Below are 16,460 nucleotides of genomic sequence, written 5' to 3'. Positions count from 1 at the left end.
AGAGTAAAGAAAAACTTTGCAAGAAATTATTTTAGCCTAAAACCTATCTTGCATCAATGCAACCACGAGCAAGATTTTTAGGCTTAATTTAAGTCGTACCTAATTATTCAGACTTTTGCCACAGTTACCATGCAAACCTCCAAGGTGTTTGGTGTTATTACTCTCAAGGGGTGCTCCAAAGTTTATATATCTGCAAGAACCTATTTTTTTTCGCTAGAGAGAAATAAAACTTGAGCAAGATTATCAGTGCTAATACCACATAAATGTGTATTGATAAAAACTTTAAAGAATGAATGTGCCAATCAAGAATGTCCTCAACACTCATGCACACTTAAATTTTAATGTCCTTACTTGCCAAACATACTAGCAAGTATAGAGGGTATGTGCTTATCTGTGAGTTAATCTAAGTTGCTTCAAGATTATAATGCTCAACCTCAAATATAGGAGTAATTAATCTTTGCGTTACAAAAATAACACACAACTTCTGTTATTACCCACAAGATTCAAAGGCAAAATAGTGGTTTAGCTCTATCTGATAGTTGATCCCATCAACTTCTATAAAAATTGTAGTGCATGCGTCCCACACGCACTTCCAATTTTACTCTAGACCTTTTAGAGGTTTCACAATAATGATAGTCTAAGACTATCTGACACTCACAATAATTTTATTTGTTCCAACTACTGCTCATGGAGGAGATTAATGCGACGATTAAGTCATATAAATAATCTTTAGGCTTTCTTTATAGTTATCTCAGAGTTACTAAACTAAGTGCATCTAATTGCACACACATCTAAGAAATTTGCCGCATCAATCTAAGTCAGAACAAAAATTAATTAATACACGTCACAAGATCGAAAATTCGCTAAGCTTTCTAATCATCTCTTGCGCCTCAATGCTTAATTATTAATTTCTAACTTAATTTTTGTGCAAATTTATATCGTATAGGAGATTAATTCCAAATCAATATCAACCATACTCCCATTAGGATAAGTAATCTACCGAGTCAATCATATGTAAAAATAATTTCTTCCTTGATTGAAGAAATCAATATGAGCCAATTATAAACATGGACTAATCAAACTCGGACTATTTAATCTTCTAGTTTATCACATTCTAAAAGAATGAAGACAATTCTAAAAAATAGTCTAACAATACAAGTGATAAAATAAGCTCATACAATTACATGTAATCAAAATACATGTACAAAAATGATAACATCACGTTTGATCCAAATAATTATTATTCACCAAAAAATAATAATCTAGGCAATTTATAACTTAAAATAAAATGCCTATAAATACGATAAAACATGACATCATAATATCATGGCATGCATGTATTCAATAAGCACATGCAAAAAATATATTTAAGAAAAAATAAATATTTTATACCACAATTACATGCTGAATTACTAAATAAAATCAACATACACACTAACAATAAGCTCTAGCCCAATGGTTGAGCTTATAGCCCTTGTGTGTGAGGTCTTGGGGTTCAAAACACCATTAAATTCTTTTTTTTAAAAAAAAAAAAAAGAATTGTGGTACTGATCTAGGACAACCAGTGGGTTGCACCCTCCTGGGCTCCCAACTGCTGCGTGGGCAGGCTCATGGCCCAGTTCACTCAGTGGCCTCTTTTCTTTAAAAAAAAAATGAGTTGGGCTTTCTTTTATAACAAAAAACAAAACAAGCGAATTTTGAAAAAAAAAAATCTCCCAAAACCATTTTAGCCCAAAAGAAATTGTTCACAACCCTTAAATAAACTGGTTTTTAGCCCATATCTCAAAATTTTATTTGAGTTTGTTTTGAAACCCACAAATGATTTTAAAACATAAGCCCATTTCATTTTGTAGCCTCCAGCCCAAAACTTCGTCACAAACCAAATGAACACCACTGTTCATATTTCTCCTTTCACCCATATAAGTTACTTCTTCATGTAACATAAAAGAAAAAAAAAATTAAAGCAGCACTTGTAACCATCGCCGGTTGCTGTGTGGCCATTCACCAAGACTCCGAGGGCCCTGGCAGAGGCGCCAAGTCGTGGCAGTGCCGCCCCCATTCATGGGCGATGTCCTGAAGCTGCAATGCTCGTCGCCACCCATTCAGCCAGCGCACGAGGCTCTGCCTTCCTTGGCAGACACTCCGCGGGGTTCTTGCCTTCTGCCGCTCACTGGTGCGCGTAGCACCAGGTGCTCGCTGCACCATGGTGCATGGCTCCGCTCGAGGCAGATCTTTACATGCCTTGCTGAGCAGCGATTGCTATAACCCAACACTATTTGTGGTGTTGCGCATCATGCAGCACCCAGTGCAGCGTTGCTTGCGGCTGGTGGTCAAACCGACATGGGCATAAACCTTTTCTAGTGAACGCTACTGCCGCATAAGGCCGTGTCCTTGTTGATTTGATTGGGTGGTTGCAGCCATTCCATAGCAGCGCTACCACCATAACGGCAGCCATCTTGTTGGTAAAAAATTCTCATTGTGCAAAAATATTTCAGTAAAATGAAATTATAATGTGCACGTCAAAAACACAAATTGGGAACAAGCGAGTGGGCTCTGATACCAATGTTAGAAATACTAGATCAGAATGTACAGCGGAAGCAATATTACCTCATAGAAAATATCTCAGATCTAGTGCAGTTGTTCTACGAATTCTCCAGCGTCGTTGTTCATCCACGATCTTCACATCGATGGTGGAGTGTGCCATGTGGTAATACTAGAGCAACACTCACATGTTCCACAGCCTAGATGTCGTGACTAGAGAGAACTATTTGAGAGAGAGAACTTGTTTATCTAAGTGTCACATCCAAAGGGGGGGTAAATAGTCTCTCCAGTGTAACCCCCTGGCTGGCCATTAAGGGTCAGCCATCAAACTTCATGAAGTGGCCTAAGAGCTACTTCATAACCCCCAAGAGAAGGTGAAGGGGTGCCCACTATGGGTACCCCTTTCTTATAGAAAGGAAAGGAAAGGAAAGAAGAGAGTTAGCAAATGTTATGAATACCTGTACAATTAAAAACCTGCACATCTAAAGTGGCAAATACTTATAGTTCTTTTTGGTGATGGTCCATGTAGCGTGTTTGCTCTTCATCTTTAGTATTACCTACAAAAATAAGTGAATGCAGGGTAAATGATAAATAAAATAGTAATGATATACATACAACACATTACACAACACATTATACAACCATGTTATAAAATGAGGATATTTTTATAAAATGATGTTACTTTTATAAGATGTTTTACAAAAATACCCTTCATTTAAAACGTAGTTGTGTAAAGTGTTCTAAAAAATGTTGTGTAAATTATTTTCCTAGATAAAATAGTATATCAGTACCAATGGAATAGTTAATGCTTGTAAACTAATGAAATAGTTTACAACCACTTACAGGTCTTTTAATCTGGTTAGGGGTCCCACCATCACTATCTCCTTCTATAAACAAAATTTCCATTTAAACTTGGTGTTTCAGCAACAATCTTACAAAGTTGCAATACAAATTTACCAATATTATTACCTTAACCAATACCAATTTACAAATTTACCAATGCTGGATGGATACTAAACTCCGCCTTAAACAAAGTAAATCCAAGAATTTTCTTTATTGATCTTGCTAATTTGGCAAAGATAAATCTGTACCGAAGATAAATCATTGACATTGAAAATAGATATCCATAATACATATAACATAAATTTATCAATAACAATTATCCAACAACAATCTTACAAAGTTGTAATACAAGGAAAGATATACCTTGGATATATATGGGATGAACCACCAGCAAAGTTTGAAAATTCTTAAGTTGCTGAAGTTGAAGAAGGAGGGTTACCTTAAGAAGAAGAAAAATACAGAAATTAAGTTAAATGGATAAACTAGTAATAAAAAATAAAATTAACAAATAGAAATATTTATCTTTGATGTCAATACCTTCTACATGCTCCCCCACCTCCTCAATATTAATTGGTTCATGACCCCATCACTTTTGAGTGCAGATTAATGCTTGTACAGTCTCCAGCCTTAATGAGCTTCGATAGGGGTCCAATACACGTCCACCAGTGCTAAATGAGGACTCGGATGCAACAATGGAAATAGGGATGACCAATACATCACATGCAATCTCCAAAAGGATGATATATCTATACGAGTTCCTCTTCCACCAAGTCAAAATCTCAAACTCGATTGTTTTTGGTTCAATCATATCTGACAAATACCTATCGATATTTGAGCTAAATACCAAACGGTTTTGCTCAATCAAACGATTCATGAGCAATCTCACTTTAGCCTCAATTCTATCTCCGCATTCATCCTCTCTGCACATTTACAACCAATATGTCAAGGACACAGTCTTATATTGAGGGTCAAGGAAAAAAGTTACATAAACAATCATGTTTATCTTATCTGTGTTCCCCCAATATTTATCAAACTCAAACTTCATATTAGATGTCATGCTCATCAACACGCCATCCTTACTCTGACACATTGTATTCAAGTGTGCTCAATTATACAAAGTTGCTGAAATAGTATATTTGAGGTCACGTACATTGACCTGGAGATTTTCAAGGTGATATCATAAAAAACTTTTACAAACTTAACAAAAATTCGAGCCCTTTGCCAATTCTCATACGCCGATGCCAAAAGTGGTGAATCCCTCACTCCCATTACTACAAAAGTTTTTTCATATTTTTCAGCAATACTTAGTATTAGGTATATTGAGTTCCATGCAATAGGAACATTTAGATATACCATTTTCTCACACTCAATGTTCAGCTTGTTTGCACATGTTTTAAACATATAAAGCCTTGCCTGTAAAAACCTAACAAATCTTATTGCCTCTCTAATCTTATTTATTGCATCATGTATATTTTTTAAAATATGTGTAGCACATCGCATGTGTATAAACTCGCCCCCCAAAATTGTGAATTTCTTATCTCTTATGCTCCATCTCACATGATTAATAGCGACATCATTAGAGGAGGCATTATATATAGTGATCGTAAAAATGTGGTCCATCTCCCAATCCATCATGCTGGACTCTAACATCCAAGCAATGGTCTCACCCTATGATTAGAAATTTGCCAAACATTATGATTTTCTTTTTCAAGACCCAACTTTGATCAATAAAATGACACGTACCACATAATTCTTGTTTTGCACCGATGTCCATATATCAGTGGTCAAACAAACTGTTTGACCGCTCAACAAAGCCTTCAACTTTTACTTCTCCCCATTGTATAAACTAATATACTCTTTTTGCAAGGTGGTTCAAGATAACACTGTGTATCTAGACTCTAAAGTACCCTGGAGTTCAGCAAATGTTGGATGTTCTACAATCTTGAATGGCAATTCACACTGGATAAAATAATTGGCAATCATCACCCTTAGTTTTTTAGGATCATATTTTCCTAACACTTGAGGACTAGATCATTTACCATCAATCCTAACTCCTGATTAAGATGATGATTTATCCTTCCCAAGATTTGTTTTCTCTTTGATTGGAAAGGTTTGACAAGAACACCTTAGGTGGTGTGACATTGATGAAATGTCATTTTTATAATGACATCCATATAACCTTGAGTAGGGTTGTACAAGAAATCGGAACACCGATCGGGACCGACCCAGACCGGCTAAAACCAGCGTAGAACTGGTTGGCCAACGGTTGCATTTGGCAAAAACTGATGTCCAACGGTTCAGTCCCGGTTTGATCCTGTATCGGACCGGTGAACCGACCGCATCGATAAAATGTTTTTTTTTTAATTATACATATACGAAACGACGCCATTTCACTTAAGTGAAACGAGGTTGTTTTAGAACTCAGTGTTTGAAAAAATATATAAAGACAAACAGCGCCATTTCCCCCTAGGGTTTAAACTCTCCGCACCTTATTCTTCCTCATTTCTCCTTCTTCTTTTCATTTCTTTCCTCTCATGCCGCCCGTCCTCTCTCTCTCTCTCTCTCTCTCTCTCTCTCTCTCTCTCACCACGGCTTCACACGCAATGGCAGGTCCATCACCATCGCCACCGAAGATGCCAACGAACTGACTGTAGTTATGCTGAGACCGATGTCAATGGTTTTCTCCCCCTTCACTGGTCGGTTTCAGTCGAGATTTACATCATTTTAAGGGATCGGTGCGATTTCAATTTTGGACCAAAACCGCACCGATACCATCGGTTTTCACCCCTAGCCTTGAGCAATAATTGCATTGGGCTTTTTGGTCAATGGGATCAACAGGCTCAACCTTTGTAAAATGATTTCATACTATAGATTGGTTGGCACTCTTTTTGGCTCTTTTTGTCTATGGGGGAGGGATGGTGTGGAGTTTACTGTATTCATGGAGGAAGGTAATAAAGGAATAATATTTTCCTCCATGCCCAATGATATATGAGCCAATCACCAATATTACTACTAAAACTAACTTCTATCTGTTTTTAAACATAAAAAAATAAAAAGAGAAATATAATAGAAATCAAATCAACAGTAAAATGAATATATATATATATATATATATATCTCTAAATAAACACATAAAATGACAATGCAATAGGCAACTATCTAGATTTTACACATAAACACACATAAAAGGAGACTCAAATCTCTATATAAGACATTGCTATCAAATGTATAGCAAAATAAAGACTCGTTTTTTAGACTAGTTTTGACTATCACATGTTGGACAATAATTTGTATGATTCTAATTAGATTTAAATTGCTAAAGGGTCCCAATCATTATGTTGTCTGTGTCCCAACTGAAGGGTGCAAGATTGTTTGGACAAGACCAGTGCCTAGTTGAGTTTGGTGCACATGAGCAAGCAGATTTGTAGGTGAGAACACATGGATTTGTAAGCATTAAACTGGTTGTGGACAAAATGGTTTTGGTGTGTATGGTGGTGAACATCTTGATGATTCCATTGCCCAACTTCCACAACCTCAAATAGTGGTCAATAAAACATTTTTCTTTCCCTAATCATGATAATGAATGAAGATTTGAATATTTTCTTTCATTTTGTTTTTTTTTCATGCAAGTTTCATGACCAAAATGGAATCGACTGATGACTTGAAAAAGGATTAGATTCGGGAATGAATGATGGACGATGAAATAATTTAAAATGGATAGATCAATTTGAAAATGACAATAAATAATTTAAAATATATCATATTATAGCAATGGCAAAAAATATAGATAAATTTGAACTAAAAGAAATGCATCGAAATTATTAAACCCATTAAATATAATAATGGAAGAATAATTAGGGTAAGGCTTGTGATTTTAGGATTTTGGGTTTGTATTTTATGATTTTATAATTTGAAAACTATATTATATGGTTTAGCTGAGTTAAACAAAATAGATTCTTTCAAAGGCAAATGAAGATTGGAGGGTATAAAACTTAATTTTATGAGGACTATAGTTTTACAAAGAGATTTCACAAAAATAAAATTTTATGAAGACTGTAATTTTGCAAAAATATTTCACAAAAATAAAATCCGTAAACAATAATGATTAAATGTGAAATGCTAGATATATTTTACATAAACAAAAAATTGTATAATTATCACAACAAACCATATGAATTTGTGAGTCTTTTTCTGTGATATATGTTTACAAAACTTGTAAACAGTTCTTTAATTTTATAGACAACTTGGCTTTGATTATTTGAAGGTGTCAATTACAACAGTTGCAGAAAATAGTGCAAGCTAATACGATCTAAGCATTGTCTGGTACATGCGGACGAGAAGCAAAGAAAAGATTGAAGACTAAAGAATATAAACCTAAATAGATGCAAAGCCAATAGTTATTCAGCCCCAAGCATAAGCTAGAATTCTGACAACTACACAAACGACGCAATAGAAGCACAGACCTAACCAGAATAAAAAAAATCCAAAATGATTGGCCATGGATGATAATCAGTAAACTTAGATCTAGCCAACATAAAGAAACCCATTGGGCAACGAGAGCATTACGAGATGAGAAATGCTTCAATCAGGTCGGGTGTTTTTTTTCCCTTTTACACCGGCCAATAGAATTTCAACACATATAGGACTTATGTATATTATGATGTGTGCGAGTTGAGTGAGTTTTTTCTTTCTCCCTTCATCCCATCTCCTCTTCCCTTTGTCTATTCTCTCCTCTCCAGTCTCCACAACCCAGCTCTTCTCTCCTCTCTCCTCTCTCTCATCTTCCCAGCTTTCTCCTCTTTCTCACATAGCCTTCATCCTTTCTCCCTTTGTCTCATCTACATGATCAGAGATTTGGTGGAGAGTGATTTGGAAATAAGAAGTGAAAAAGTAATTAATTAGCCACTAGCAAAGAGATCTCTATCATGAAGAGATGGAAGCACATCCTTTCATTGAAAAAATGAAGAAATTGGAAACAAACACAAATGGTCATTCAAATTAACTGAGTAGGTTGTAGATTTTCTATTATTAATTTTTAAATAATTGTGAATGACAGATTTTTCAGGAAATTGTAAATTTTTGGTTGTAAATCTTCAGTTATTAATATATATTTTTTTAATCTCTATTGTAATTTTTCGAGGTGCAATATTGCATTGTGAATGATAGAATTTTTAGAGAGAGGGGGGGGGGAGAGAGAGAGAGAGAGAGAGAAAAGGAGGGATATAGAGGGTTGGAATGTATCCCTTTTAGGAAAAAATAAATAAAATGATTCCCGCATGCCAGCCTATTGTTTTGTTTGCTACAAGTCATATGTGTCAATTTCTCATTGGCAAGTGTAAAACAGAGTTTCTCACCCGTTCGGCTGGTAGCCCTTCTCTAAGTTGATACACAAACACAGAAACTTAGATCTAGCCAAAGTGCATCCATTTTTAAATTCAAACACAAAAATCCCTATACAAATAAAGAGAGAGAGAAAGAGAGGAACATACGATAGTGCTCTTAGGATTTTGAGGACTTAGACAAATGGACAGCGACCTCTTACCGACGGCGATGGAAGAATAGGGATGGCACGCACTAGGGTTGTTGAGACTTAAGAGAGAGAGAGAGAGAGAAATGGGGCAAAGAACAGTGTCCAAAGAGGGAGAAACCGAAATGAAATATGCATGGGAGTGTAGGGCAGGGGAAGTAATTGACGGTGGCTCAAAACAACGTCGTTTTCCATAAACAAAATGATGCCGTTTTGTAAAATTAAACAGGTTTTTTTTTTTTTTTTAAAAAAAGAAACGGTTATAGATAACCAGGTCAATACTTGGTATCCGTAATTGGATTTGGGAATATCTTACCCACTCGGGTCCAATCCAGGTGGATCATTGCCCGGATTCATCCGAATGTTTGGGTTTCAGACTGAACCTAAAAAAAAATCCGGTCCAGATGCATAACTATAAATAGTGCACTCTCAAATTATCAAAAATTGAGATTTTATGAGATCCAACTGTCAAAATTGTGTCATGTCACCTATTTTTCATTCATCTTAATTAATTGCTCAATTGAATAAGGGTAATGTGTACAGAGTGCTAATCTCTAATGTTCAAAAGTACAAAAATGTATTTATCTCCTTAGTTAAGTACAAAACATATTCGATAATATATTATATTGTATAGAACATTAATCTAATTCCCTCGAAATTACTCTATCCTCAATGGCAAATGAAAGACATCTTAGTAAGTTTATCATGCACTCTATAAAAAAAAGTTTATCATGCACAATTCAATGCGCCTTGGCATATCTTATAGGCCTTTTTTTTAGTAAATCAATTACTACCTCGATTCAATTGAGCGCTGGCATTGGCCTAGTAAAATGGCAGTGCCTAGTCAAATTTTGGCTAAGTGGCTCAAAAGTAGTCTGAATTGAAGTAGTCAAAACTTCAAACCTCCACTTTTGAACTACAGTAAATTTATCAATTTCTTCAAATTTGGCCAGCCATTATAGATCTCCAAAATAATATTTTATTCTAAAAATATTCTCAATGACTACTATTGGATAATTAGGTTGAGGAAAAAAATAGTTGAGAAAAAATAATTTTAAGTAAAAATTAAATTATTAATTAAAATATGGAGTGTATTTGTAAAATATAAAAAAAATTAAAAAAATTATTATTAAAATATCTAATATTATATTATTATTTTGACTTTTGGATGGATAGTCTAATGTGGATTAACTTCTCCAATGGTTTTGGCTTTAGCCAAAGAGAAAAACTTCCCACCAATCCATCTGCTTTCCCTTAAATAACAACCCCTAATGAGTGTTTGCCATGTAACTCTTCTATTACACATACCATATGTGTGCCTATGGCTGATGAGAGAGAAAAAAATTCCTCCTCCCTCGTGAAAACCCTCTCCTCCCCCCACAGAATCCCTTGTTTTTGTTCGCAAAGTGGGTGCTTGCCAGTAAATTTCCTCCCGCTCTATTTTTGTTTCAATTTCTCCTCATTGTACTGTGTTCTCTCCTTCCTATTTCCCCCATCACCTCTGCTAGCTAAAATTTTCTTCTTTTGCTTATTCTCAGTCTCTTATTTTTTTTTCTTTCATTTTCATTAGTAACTTATTTCTCAGGCGATTTGTATTAATAGAATATTTGTATTCTATATTCTATTCTATTACTCCTTCCTCTGGAAATAAGAAAGAAAACAAAGGGTTATTCAATTTGTTATTGCATAATGTTCAGACTTTGTTTAGAGTGTGGGAGTTTAGATTTGTAGCATTCTTTGGTCGTAGTCCAAACAATTAGACGGCCATAGTGTCAAAGAACTCGATGAAAAGCTATTCTGCAATGGAGGCTGACATAAAAGGACCAACTTGCACCATTAAATTCACTGTTAGGAATCAGAAAGAGAACTAATAGATAGAGAACTAATATACAATGTTTAAATTATTGGCACACACTATCCTCTTTTTCCTTAAAATTGCTCGACAGACTAATTGGATTTCGGGATGGCATTCATTGATGTACTTAGCACTATGGTGGCCAAATTTTTAGTGTGTGATTAGACGCTTTAATTTTGTTTGGTAACGGTTGTGATGGGCGAAAGCTATGTTGGGCAATAGAGCTTCGTGGGGGTGATGGAGCTTAGTGGTGCTACGGCATTTTCCGGTTGTGGCAGCCACAAACCTAGTTTTGTGTGGCTGTGGTTTGGGTTTGGTGCAGTGGCATACTGATTCAAAGAAGAAGATGAAGTTTAAATGTCCATTCTCTTCTCATAAATGAGTTTCTTCTGTATAATTAGATGAGACCAATTTTAGTGTGTCTAGTGTAAAACTAACTACGTGTCTCATTTTCATTGGGGGTAATTAAACGCCCAACATCAACCCAACCGGTCAGAAGGAAAACTATTAGCCAAAATCTTAACTCTTAATCAAATTTTAGATTTGATAATGACTAGATCATTACCAATACTCTCATAGCTTTCAATTTGGCTTTTTTGTCAACTTCAAAGATCTCCCACCTCTGCACAGCTATCAGCTGACTCGTGCTCATATAAGGTCTCTCAAAGTGCATTATTAACTAAAAAAAAGTATAAAGTTTTTCCCAATACCCGCCTTTGATGAATTGATTGATGAGACCAATCTTGTGGGGCATATAAGAAACTTAGTGAGCATGACTGTAAGGTTGGGCCTTACATATTATAAGGATATTGTTGATGCCTTATGAGTAGTGACGGAACCAAGGGGTATCCGCACGGCCATGGCCTCCCTAGCTTATTTAGTTTTTAAATTAATTAAATGATTTTATGTACTGACATGTATAAAAAGAAATTAAAAGTCATCTTCAACTAATTCCAATTTAATTGTTTTTTTAACCTATGTATGAAAAATGCGTGGTATATTTGGGACAATCTTTCTTAGTTGTGTCTCTTACAATTCTTAAATGTGTTTTTGTCCTAATATGTAACGTATGGAGTTAGATTCTGTCTCTTAAAATAACAACTCAACAATTAAAAAATGTACTATAAATGACAAGGAAAATTACTCTATAGCATGTACTCTAAATGACAAGGAAAACTACACTATTTCCATATGTTCCACCCACTTTGGATGGAATCTCAACACGCACCAACTATGATCAAAGTGAAAAGTTTTCTTCTCCAATTCTAAGTACATCACCTTTGCCTTGCCAATCGACATGCATAAAGCACCATGAAACTTAATCTGAAATTCACTTTATATAATTAAGTAAATATATACATGATATTCAACTACCTTAGCATGGTGCAAAATAATTAGCTTGTTAAAAAGAAAAAAACTTAAAAGGTGAAAAGCATACTTTGTCTTGCTCATTACAACCACTTGGATGCATTCCTTCAACTTGTATCAAGTAACTACAAAACTTATTTACCGCTCGTTGAATCGTCGATCACCGACTCATTAGAGATGTGTAGTTATATGTAGAATCAAATTTCTTGTTTTCCTCAAAATATTTACGAATTCTTTTCTATAACATTATATGCTTTTAATCTTTTCCTTGCATTGCATATAAGGAAACTTCAAGCCATCCTTCTACAAGTATCAAATCTTCCTCGTTATTAAAATTATTACCTTGTTGCGATTTTCGTCCACTTAGTTCAACCTCAATAACCTCAACTCAGGGTGGAGAGAGTTGTTGTTTATTAATCTCATTTGTGGCACCTATAAAAAAGTCATTGTTATTTAAAAAATTTGTGAAGTAGGCATGACGGTCAGCGTATGGATCCATTCCCGGCAAAAATGCTTTGTTATAGAGAGTCGATCCACGTTCAGTTCTCTTCCACACTACAGGGAAGTCACTCATTTCAGTCCCTATACAATCTAGTTATACCTCAACAACAAAGCACACATAGTGTAATAGTATTCCAAACATCAACTAAGATCAAGGCAAACTCTTCCTTTACTCTGCCTTCTGAAACCTCCCCACTACCAACTAAGAATCCGATTTTAAATCAACACAGATCAAGTTTATAATAGCCAAACCATCGGGCACAATTTTAATTTCAGCCTTAGAATTTGTTCCCCATCCGTAGCAAGAAGAGAATCCTGCAAGGGAACACCCATCAACATTTTGGATAATGCTAGCACCTCCACGTGGACCGAAATTCCTAAAAGAACTATCATCCACATTTAACTTTATTCAACCTTCACATTGACTCCAATTGTTTAAAAATATGCACCGCATATAGCCGATAGACCAAGCTGCTGAAATGTAGCTGGATCATAACAACTCAACTTCTCAACTCTTAGCAGAAAGCACATAAACTCACCCAAAAAAACATTATTGGGCAAAGGACTCTACCCTGAAAACTAAAAAATTGAAGAAGAAAGAAAGAAAGAAAGACACAGAGACTGTGAAAGAACTCAAACAAGAATTTAGAATAAAATGAAATCACAAAAAAAAAAAAAAATAGAAAAAAGAGATGAAAAAGAAGCAAACCAGGAGGCATTCGACATGGCTTATGATGGCGCCTGAGGGAGACATCGATGGTTGTTGTCCTTCATCTAAAGTTGTTGTTCCTTTGTCTTTCTAAACTCTTGGCATAAAGCACATCAATTAAATTTGTTATTCCTTCGTCTTTCTCTTCTTGTGCGGGAGTAAGATGAACTTTTCTTTATCTTCTCTTCTTGCGCAGGAGGAACAGTAGGCAGCGGGAAGATAATTTTTTATGGTGAAAATAATATTTAGCCAGCCTAAGGGGCTAGCCAGATTTGGCCAGTGACTAAATCTTGGCTAAAATTACTGTTCATTTATTGAGTTCATTATAGTGGATTTTTGTGCTACCTAGCTAAACTTTGGCCAAAATTTGGCCGAGTCCACTACTAGTACTCTTATGTTTTAGCTTCTCTTTGGTCCTTAATCCATCATTGATTGGAAGTCTTACCCATTTGGATAGTGATGGAAAGTGAAAGTATTTTATCTCATCTTATCTCATCATTACAACTTTCTCAGATTTTCACACAAAATATAATAAACAATTAAACTTTTTCAAATCTCAAAAAAATAATAATATTCTAATAATATTTTATTCAACTTTCAATTTTCATCTCAACTTATTATCCAAACGGCACCTTATTGGAGCCATCAACCCGACCATGCATATATATATATATATATATATATATAATTTATACATATATTCCGTTCTAGTACCTCAAACGGAACGATCACCGAAATGGAATTTAAAACATTGGATCCAAGTCTGATGATGCCAAGGTGACATATTCCCCGCTGATAGTGCTAGACTACCTCGAGAAGATAGATCAGCATATATATGACAGGAAAATGTGAAGATTTCTCAAATTCAGACAATATTGCACACGTGTCACTATTTTGGCCATTAGTTTTGCTACAGGTATCAAAATCGCACATATGACTCCAATTTGGAAAACTATTTTCAGCGCGCACGTCATGGTCACCATACTACCTTGGCGGTCCCCAGTTTGACACCAAAATCAGCATTTATTTGCCCATTGGAATGCTAGTTTCCCTTAATTGTTAAAAACAATCCTTATTTGCGGCAAAATTGAATTCATCAGAATTTAGATGGACCCAATTGACTTAAACCTAATATACACGAGCGCGCGCACGCGCACACACACACACACACAGATATATATATATATATATATGTATGCTTGTGAAACATATAGGCTCAGTTATGACATTATATCAAGTTATGGCATTATAATAATTGATCAACAGAATTAAACTTCTTGATTATTAACAAAGGTCTTGCATGGAATACATGGCTTGCCATGGAATATAAAAGTAAATAAAAACCCAAGGAGTAGAATCATGAGTTTTTCTTTTTACCAACATAAAAAAATTCCAATTTTATTGATTACCCCACTTATGGTGGAGGAATACCTTATACAAAGAGAGAACTTGGGATTACAATAAGAGACAGATTTATAAAAACCCTAAAACCAAGGTCTTGACAAACATAACAACCTTACAATAATAGATTATAATGAGCCTAAGGAACAAAAGAGAGAATTAGTATCGAATAGAAGAAAGACCTACACGATCCATAGAGAATAGAAGACTCATATGCTTAGGGAATTGAAAAAGAGACGAGAAACTTATGGTATGTCCCATGGCACCAAAGTTGACTAGGCTATTAGCTAACACATTACCTTCTTTGTAAACATGGTTATTATTGAAAGGATAACAATTATTGAAATGTAAAATATCATCACAAATATCGGAGAAAAGCCATGGGAAAGGAACCAATATTAATCCAAATAACTACAAGGAAAGAATTGATCTTTAACAATATGATTAGAGATATATAGATCATAGCCCAAAGTTAAACCGACTCTCATAGTTGACAATTCTGCAAAAATGTTAGTACTCATACCCAAAAAGTAAAAGAAATTAACAATGATAGAGCAATTAGTAGTGGTGAAAACTGATAGCTACGGTTCGATTTTGGTCCAAAACCGAAACCAAACTGATAACATGTAAACATGTCTAAAACCACCCAAAACCGGCCGGTGAAGGGAGAGAAAACCAGCGATGTCAGTCTTGGCATAAATCCGATCGGTTCGCCAATGTCCCGTTGGTGGCGAGATGAGAGAGAGAATGGAGAGAATTAGAGAACGTACTAAAAAGTGAGAATGTCGTGATGAGAGAGAAAATGGTGTGATGAGAGAGATGAGAGATATGGGATGTGCGATGAGAGAGAGAGAGAGAGAGGGAGAGATGGGAGGTGCGAAGTGGCCCACTGCCTTGCTGCGTGAGAGAGAGAGGAATGAGAAATTGAGAAAGTGAGGAGTGAGAAAGTGAAGAGGAAAATGAGATCGGGAGAAGAAGGGGGTGGGCAGAGGAAGGGGTATTCAAGCCCTAATTGCAAACGACGTTGTTTAGTTTATTAAACCAAACGGCGCTGTTTCATTTTAGTTTTTTTTTTCTAAAACGTTATGTTTCAAATGACGCCTAAGTGAAACGATTTTGTTTTAATATATATATATATATATATATTATATCGGTCGGTTCAGTAGTTTGAACCTGGTTCAAAGGGAGACCGAACCGGCTGAAGTTGGTTTCATCAAATTTTCACCGCTAGCCAACCGGTTCTCCATCGGTTTCGGCCTGTTCCTGACTCCGGTTGCCGGTTGCCATCAGTGCCAACCGGTTCTATCGATTCCTATACACACACCCCTAGCAATTACCTCTAGGCTTCATAAGAGGATTTAACTCTCTTAGCCATTTCTTACTCTTGCCAATAATAGTAATGGCATTAGTACGAGAACTTGCTTTACTTCTTGCCAGCCATTACTCCCAAAGGAGATTTCCATTTATATGAGTTTCTACACCCAACAATATTGCACGAAAGAAATATAATTCCTAACAAGAATGAGAGAACTCCCTTCATTTGCTGACTAGGATCAGATCCTCCAATGGGTCTCGGATTGTTATCTTTTTTTCTTTTTTAAATCTAATTTTCTGCATAAATGCATTTTATGGGTTTAGACTGTCCAACCAATTGAACTATCAAATGCATAACCTCAAGTGCTGTATGTCTGTGCCCTTAACTCGAGTGAAATCTA

General features: G+C 35.5%; 1 long non-coding RNA gene across 1 annotated transcript in view; it reads right to left on the bottom strand.

Moving 5' to 3' along the window:
• Positions 1-244: 244 nt before the first annotated feature.
• Positions 245-16,460, bottom strand: part of LOC121235928 — a 30,356-nt gene continuing 14,140 nt past the window's right edge. Inside the window, exons 3-4 of the long non-coding RNA XR_005934630.1 lie at positions 4,048-4,052; positions 245-433 (exon numbers count right to left, since the gene is read on the bottom strand). This is a non-coding gene — a long non-coding RNA (uncharacterized LOC121235928). The remainder of the gene's footprint in view (positions 434-4,047; positions 4,053-16,460) is intronic.

Source organism: Juglans microcarpa x Juglans regia, chromosome 6D (assembly GCF_004785595.1).
Source record: "Juglans microcarpa x Juglans regia isolate MS1-56 chromosome 6D, Jm3101_v1.0, whole genome shotgun sequence".
In the NCBI taxonomy this organism is placed as follows: Eukaryota; Viridiplantae; Streptophyta; class Magnoliopsida; order Fagales; family Juglandaceae; genus Juglans; species Juglans microcarpa x Juglans regia.
The sequence above is the reverse complement of the archived record's forward strand: the minus strand, read 5'-3'. Positions and strand labels throughout refer to the sequence as shown.